An 8585-nucleotide genomic window follows, 5' to 3' on the forward strand; every position below is an offset into this window, starting at 1 on the left:
TTCATAGTTAATTTTCTACATATTTCTACATTCAAATATTGATTATTGTAGGTATAACTCTCACAAATGTATTTAAGATGAACTTAGAGTAAATGTACACAGTTTTGCAAATGAATAATTGATTTAATCATCAATTCCATTTAGACAGTAGCTATCATTTTTCAGACTTACTATAAGTGATGGGAATTTAACAAAAAACAGATATGGTGTGCTCTTTTTCCTGTGAAAGTTTCCTCAGTATGGGACACAGATGAATGAAGAGATCATTTAGATTCAAGGTGTTACAGATGCTGGTAGAGGTATGCACTAGGAGCAATAGGAACATGAGGGCTAGTCCAGCTTCTGAGTAGTAGATCACAAATTTTTTAAATGGCAGAGGTGAAACATGGTGTTATAAACAGTAGTTAGATTTTTAGGTTGGCTGTTTACATAATAAAATAGCCATGGGTAATTTTATTTGTATTAAAAAATCGGAGAGTACAGATAGATGGTGGAGTAAGAAGACCCTAGGCTCACTTCATCTCATGGATAAAACTAGATAACACTCATATCAACATAAATAACCCAGAAAATGACCAAAGACTTCCAGAATAAACTCCACAGCTAAATGTAGAGAAGAGACCACATTGAAGAGGGTAGGAGAAGGAGACATGGTCAGGAAGAGATAAAGAGCTTCCCAAACAAAAGTTAAAGGAATTTATGACCACTAAACCAGCCCTACCAGAAATGTTAAAGGGGATTCTTTGAGTGGAAAGGAAACACCATAAGCAAGAATAAGGAAAGTAGGAAGCACAAAAAGTAAAAATAAGCATATTTGTAAAAATCACGCAAGGGACTCACAAAATAAAACCGTATACCTAAAATGTGGGAGGAGAAGAATAAAGAATGGGTTCTAACTTAAGTGGCCATCAATTTAATATAGATTGCTATATACAACAAATGTAATATACAAACCAAATGGTAATCCAAAAATAAAAACCAGTGATATGCAGAAATAACCCAGAATCCAAGTATATCACTAAGAAAGGCAACTAATCATGAGAGAAGAGAGTAAGAGAAGAGAGGAATGGAATTAAACTATGAAAACAACCACAAAACAAGTAACAGAATGGCAATAAATACATTCTTATCAAAATTACCTTGAATATAAATGGACTAAATGCTCCAATAAAAAGACTTGGTGTGATGGAATGGATAAAATAAAAATAAGGCCCATCTATATGCTGCCTACAAGAAACTCATTTTGAACTTAAAGATTGAAAGTGAAGGGATGGAGAATCATTTATCATGCAAATGATGTCAAAAGAAAGTCTAGGTACCAATACTTGCATTGGACAAAATAGATATTAAAAAAAGACTGTAAAAAGAGACAAAGAATGACACTATATAATAATAAAGGGGACAATCCAACAAGAAGATGTAACAATTGTAAATATTTATACACCCAACATAAAGCACCCAAATACATAAAATAGTTAATAGCAAACATAAAGGAAGTAATATAATAAGAGACGCTAACACCCTACATACATAGATAGATCACCCAAACAGAAAACCAACAAGTAAACAGAAGCTTTATATGACACATTGGACCACATAGATCTAGTAGATATATTCAAAACATTCCATTCTAAAACAACAGAATACACATTCTTTTCAAGTGCACATGGAACATTCTCCAGAATAGGTCACATATTAGGCTACAAAACAAGTGTCAACAAATTAAAAAAGATCAAAGTCATCCAATTCATCCTTTCTGATCACAATGCTATAAAACTAGAAATCAACCACAGAAAAAAATCTAGAAAAGCACAAATACATGAGATTATATAATATGCTACTAAACAATGAATGAGTCAAGCAAGAAATCAAAGGGGTAATAAAAAAATTTATGAAGACAAAAGAAAATGAAAATATAAAGGTCCAGGGGCACCTGGGTGGCTCAGTCGGTTGGGTGTCCGACTTTGGCTGAGGTCATGATCTCATGGTTCGTGAGTTCGAGCCCCGCATTGGACTCTGTGCTGACAGCTCAGAGCCTGGAGTCTGTTTTGGATTCTGTGTCTCCCTCTCTCTCTGCCTCTCTCTCTCTCTCTCAAAAATAAAATAATAAAACATTAAAAAAATTAGGAAAAATAAAGGTCCAAAATCTTTGTAATGCAGCAAAAGCTGTTCTAAGAGGGAAGTTTATAGCAATACAGATCTACTTTAGGAAGCAAGAAAAAGCTCAAATAAACAACCTAAGCTTACACATAAAGAAGTTAGGGAAAAAAGAACAAACAAAATCCAAAACTAGTAGAAGGAAGGAAATAATAAAGATTAAATCGGAAATTAAGAAAATAGAACTAAAAAAACCCCAGTATAACAGATCAATAAAACCAGGAGCTCATTCTCTGAAAAGATCAACAAATGGATAAAACTTTAGTCAGACTCATCAGAGAGAGAGAGAGAGAGAGAGAGAGAGAAAGAACTCAAACTAAATCAGAAATGAAAGAGAACAACACTACAGAAATACAAAAGACTATAAGAGAATATTATGAAAAATTGTATGCCAGCAAATTAGACAACCTAGAAGAAATGGATAAATTCCTAGAAACATATAACCTCCAAAAATTGAATTAGGAAGAAATAGAAAATTTAAACAGATTGATTACCAGCAATAAATTGAAACAATAAAAAAACACCCAAAAAACACAAGTCCAGGACCAGCTGGCTTCGCATGTGAATTCTACCAAACATTTAAAGAATTAATACTTATTCATCTCATACTTTTTCAAAAATAAGAGAAGAGGGAAAGCTTTCAAATTCATTCTGAGGCCTGCATTTCCCTGATACCAAAACACTACACACACACACACACACACACACACACACACACACACACACAGAGGACACCAGACCAAATCTCTGATGAACATGATATGCACATTCTGATACACAAAATTCTCAACAAAATATTAGCAAACCAAATCCAGCAATACATTAAATAAATCATTCACCACAATCAAATGAAACTTATTCCTGGTATGCAAGGGTGGTTCAATATTCAGGAATTAATGAATGTGTTGCATCATACCAACAAGAGAAAAGATAAAAACTATATAATCATTTCAATAGATGCAGAAAAAGCATTTGACAAAGTACAACATACATTCAATATGAAAACCCCCAACAAAGTAGGTTTAGAGGAATATACCTCAACATAATAAAAGCCATCTATGAAAAACCCACCACTAGTATCATACTCAATGCTGAGAAACTGATAACTTCTCCCCTAAAGTCAGTAACAAGACAAAGGTGTCCATTCTCACTCCTTTCATTCAACATAGCACTGGTCATCCTAGCTACAGCAATCAGACAAGAAAAAGGAATAAAAGGCATCCAAATTGGCAAGGAAGAAGTAAAACTTTCACTATTTGCAGATGACATGATGCTATATATAGAAAACCCTAAAGACCACCAAAAAAAAAAAATGACTAGAACTGATACATGAATTCAGGAAGGTCATAGGATACAAAATCAACGCACAGAAATTTGTTGCATTTCTATACACTAGTAATGAAGCAACAGAATGAGAAATTAATAAAACAGTTGTTTTCACAAGTCCACCAAAAAGAAAAAAATACCTAGGAATAAACTTAACCAAAGAGGTGGAACACCTGTATCTAAAACTATAAAACATTGATGAAAGCAATTAAAGATGACATGAACAAGGGTAAATATAGTCCATGCTTATGGATTGGAAGAACAAATTTTGTTAAAATGTCCATACTACTCAAAGCAACCTGCAGATTTGATGCAATCTCCATCAAAATACCAAAAGCATTTTTTCACAGAACTAGAGAAAGTAATTCTAAAATTTGTATTGAACCATTAAAGACCCCAAATATCCAAAACAATGTTGAAAAAGAAAAACAAAGCTGGAGTTATCACAATTCTATATTTCAATATATACTACAAAGTTGTAGTAATCAAAACAGTATGGTACTGACACAAAATAGACACATTGATCAATAGAACAAGATAGAAAGCCCAGGAACAAACCACAATTATATGGCCAATTATTCTTTGACAAAAGAAGCAAGAATATGCAATGAGAAAAAGTCTCTTCAACAAATAATGTTAGGAAAACTGGAAAGCTACATGCCAAAGAATGAAATTAGACCACTTTCTTACACCATATACAAAAATAAACTCAAAATGGATTAAAGACCTAAGTATGGGACCTGAAACTACAAAAATCCTACAAGAGAGCACAGGCAGTAATTTCTCTGACGTTGGCTGTAGCAACATTTTTCCAGATATGTCTCCTGAGGCAAGGGAAATAAAAGTAAAAATAAGCCATTGAGATTACATCATAATAAAAAGCTTCCGCACAGCAAAGGAAACAATCAATAAAACTAAAAGACAACATAATGAATTGGAGGAGATATTTGCAAATGATATATGGAAGTTCTTCAAAAACTAAAAATACAACTACCTCATGACCCAGCAATCTCAATACTGAATATTTACCCAAAGAATAAAAACACACTAATTTGAAAGGGTATATGCACCCCTATGTTTATTGCAGAATTATTTGCAAAAGCCAACTTATGGAAGCATTCTACATGCCTATTGATAGATGAAGGGATAAAAAAGATGTGAGATATATATATATATATATATATATATATATATATATATATAACATATATATAATTCAACCCTAAGAAAATTGAAATCTTGCCATTTGCACCAACATGGATGGAGCTAGAGAGTACAATGCTAAGTGAAATAAATCAGTCAAAGAAAGACAAATACCATATGATTTTGCTCATATGTGGAATTTAAGAAATAAAACAAATGACGGAGAAAAAAAGAGAGGCAAACCAAGAAACAGACTGTTAAATATAGAGAACAAACTGATGGTTACCAGAGTACAGGTGCATGGGTGAATTAGATGATAGGGCTTAAGAGTACACTTATCATGATGAACACTGTGTAATGTATAGAATTGTTGAATCACTATATTGTACACCTGAAACAAATATAACACTATATGGTAACTATACTGGAATTAAAATACAAAACTTAATAAAATTTTAAAAATTGGATAGTACGTATATGATTCATATATAAAGAAGGAATATTCAGTGGTTTGATACATTATTCTCCATTATTTGAACGAAAGAGAACTAGTACCATGCCAAAAAAAATCCCCTATTATTCTCCTATGTGTTGCATTAAATAATAACACAGTTAAATTACTGAAGATAGAGATGAAATTACACTTATGTGTCTCAAGGATTCAGGGGGAAAATTATGTACATATTTCTGTGGAGCATATCATGAAAACCATAAGAACTGTACTTAGAAAAACTGAACTGTAGTTTTCAAAATGTTATATTAATGAAATAAACACACCTGAGTTAATTTAAGAGATTAAAAAGTACATTTCATCAGCAAGTCTTTGATTTATGGATAGAACGTGTTAAATTTTGTTGACACAGTTTCCTATTATACTTTCTGCAACAGCACTTTTAATTTTAATCTCTTATAATAATAACAGAGTAGTTTGTTTGCAAACATTTTGGTTGTTGCTGCTATTGTAGAAGGTTAAAACTCTTTTACTGTTAATATCTTCATTGTTTTAAATATCAGACTGCTGTAGGATGAGAAGAAAAGACATTTTTTAATGGAGCATGGCTTCTTGGTCAATGATTGTATCAAATCATAACACCAAGAGTGTATTCACTGGCTGAAAGTAGTCATTTTTTGGCCAGGTTAACATCTTGAAATTATTCTTACAAAAGTGACTGTATAAATTTCCATTCCATTTTAGTACTTTACGTGAACATGAAAGCCTAATGCAAAGCCTAACTGTTAAAACAGAAGACGGTAATACTCTGCATATTACAGGGATTAAAACAAATTTGGGTGAAGGTTTTCAAGCATTAATTTTAAATATTTTTTGTGAATGTTATCTATAAAACCATACTTTCCAAATCCCTCCTGGGTGATTATCAGTGAATTGTTTAAATTTCCATTGTACTCTCCTTTCAGATCAGCTAACTGTCCGTTCAGTATTTTTTTAGGCTGAGCCCCTGGGCCAATATCACATTATAATTCATTTAACTATCCCTGGCACATTTAGAGCCATACTTTCACTGCAGCTCAATGAAGCCTTCTGCCGTATGTGATGACCAAGTTAAATTATGGTAATAAATGAACAATAGAATAGAATTAGCTGGTAGTAGAACCATTTATGAACACTAGTAAGTTCAGATAGTCAGAAATATTATTTGATTTCATGCTTTCATGTATTTTTACTAACACATTGTTTTTGTCACTTTGTGCTTTTTGTTACTAGATAAATGTTTTTTTAAGAACAGTAAGGCCAAACCTAAGGACAATCTTTCATGCATGTGTGCATCCATCCAAAATTTATTGAGCACTCACTGTGTGTCAGACGGTGTATTAAGGATGGGTGGATACAAAAATATTAACAGATGGTCATGATTCAAGCCAGTAGTATTACAATGGTGAGATGAACCACTTTCTATAAAAATACAAAGGAGAAAATAAAATTATATTGGCTGAGGGGCAAGCAGGAGGTACACATACATTTGGAAAGCTACATTGGGCCATATTGGGAAGGGCTTTGTTAATTGAACTAAGGAGGTTGAAATCATGCCATAGAAAATACGTATCTGCACTGAAAGTAACAGTTAGATAGGGCTCCATTGTTAATGCTAACAGGATACAAAATGACAGTGCTTACAAATATATAGTTTATTGCAGAAATATGACAATATAGAAATCACAGTAAAGTTAATAAATGAATTACAATCAAGGCTGTCTCACAGCATTAGGTCTGGAAAGGATGGACACAATTTTCAGACCTATTCTTGCTATGTATTCAGCCCCAATGACAAGGACCCTGGGGTCCTCACTGAGACCAGGTGCAAGTTATCAATTTCACTGTTACCAATAAACAATGTTGAAAAGTAGAGACAAATCTTCCTGAAACTCCTTGGACCCACAATGACAAACAAACAAACAAACAAAAACCATGCCTTGACCAGAGATCAGTGTCAGGCAAGTATATTTCTTATTTCAGTAAAATAGCCCAGGCTAATTTTAAGCCTGCTAGAGTTAACACTCAAAGCATAGTATTTAATGGAGAATTCTGGGCATAGGATGAAAACAATAATCTTCATAGATATTCTTTGATTGTACACTGTATTTTCAATTTAAATTAAAATGATTGGTGGAGGATTTCCCAGGGACCTTTTTTTTCATGGTGAATATAAATTTCTAGGAGTGACAAAAAGAAAAATTTATTTTGAGTGTTTTTGATTCAAATCAAATTTTAAACTTGTATTTTGATGAACACATAGTCACTTTTAAATTCACTTTAAAATTTAAATTGCTTCAGCATTTTAGAATTAAAACATGTTTAGCTACGATTAAAAGGAATGCATATTTTTTTGAATAGTAAAATGCAAAACAATGCCTTCTTCATCTGAATGTCACTATTTCTGTTCTATTTTCATTGTTCTTAGAATAAATCCAAATGTTTTTAATATGACCTTCAAGATCCAGCATGCTGTTACCCTGACTTATCTATACCGGTATCATTATACCCAATGACTCCATTTACAACTTTTTGTTGTCTGTGGTTCTGTTTGAAGCCCCCATCACAATTTTGCAAAGAAAGCACCTAGAGTAGATACATTTATTTTGATCCTGATCTTAGGGAAAAACATTCACTCTTTCAATTAAGTATGATGTTAACTATGTTTTTTCTTCAGATGGCCTTTATCAGGTTGAGGAAATCTCATTCTATTCCTAGCTTCAATGTTTTGATCATGAAAGGATATTAGATTGCATCAAGTGTTCTTTCTGCATCTATTAAGATGATCATGTGGTATTTTTCCTTTAGTCTAGTAATATGGTGTTTACACTAATAAATTTTTAGGGTGAGCCAATCTTGCATTTTCTTATGATAAATCCCAATGATCTTGGTATATAATTACACTCATATATTGCTGGATTCAGTTTGCTAATATTTTGTTGAGAACTTTTGCATCTGTACTCATAAGATATATTGATCTGTACTTTTCTTTTTATGTGATGTCTTTGGCTTTCTATCAGGATAACACTGGCCTTTTTGAAAGAACTGAGGAGTGTACTCTCCTACTTTAATTTTTTGTAAGATCTTGTGAATGATTGGTGTTAATTCAAATATTTGTCAAAATTTACCAGTGAACCCATTAGGGCCCAGGATTTTCTTTGCTATAAGATTTTTTTCATTTTTGTTTGTTTTTTTTTTCAATTACTAATTCTATCTCCTTGCTTGTTATAGGTGTAAATTCAGATTTTCTATTTCTTCTTATGTCAGTCTCAGTTGCTCATGTCTTTTTAGGAAGATGTCTGTTTTATCCTAGTTATCTAATTATTTGGCATTTAATTTTTCATAATATCCTTTTAGAATAACTTTTTCTGTAAGGTCTGCAGTGATGTTCTTTCATTCATGCTTTAATTTAAGTAATTTGTAATTACCCCTTTTCTTTCTTGTTCGTTATAGCTAAAGATTTATCAAT

The sequence above is a fragment of the Panthera tigris genome, chromosome X, assembly GCF_018350195.1.
Source record: "Panthera tigris isolate Pti1 chromosome X, P.tigris_Pti1_mat1.1, whole genome shotgun sequence".
In the NCBI taxonomy this organism is placed as follows: domain Eukaryota; kingdom Metazoa; phylum Chordata; class Mammalia; order Carnivora; family Felidae; genus Panthera; species Panthera tigris.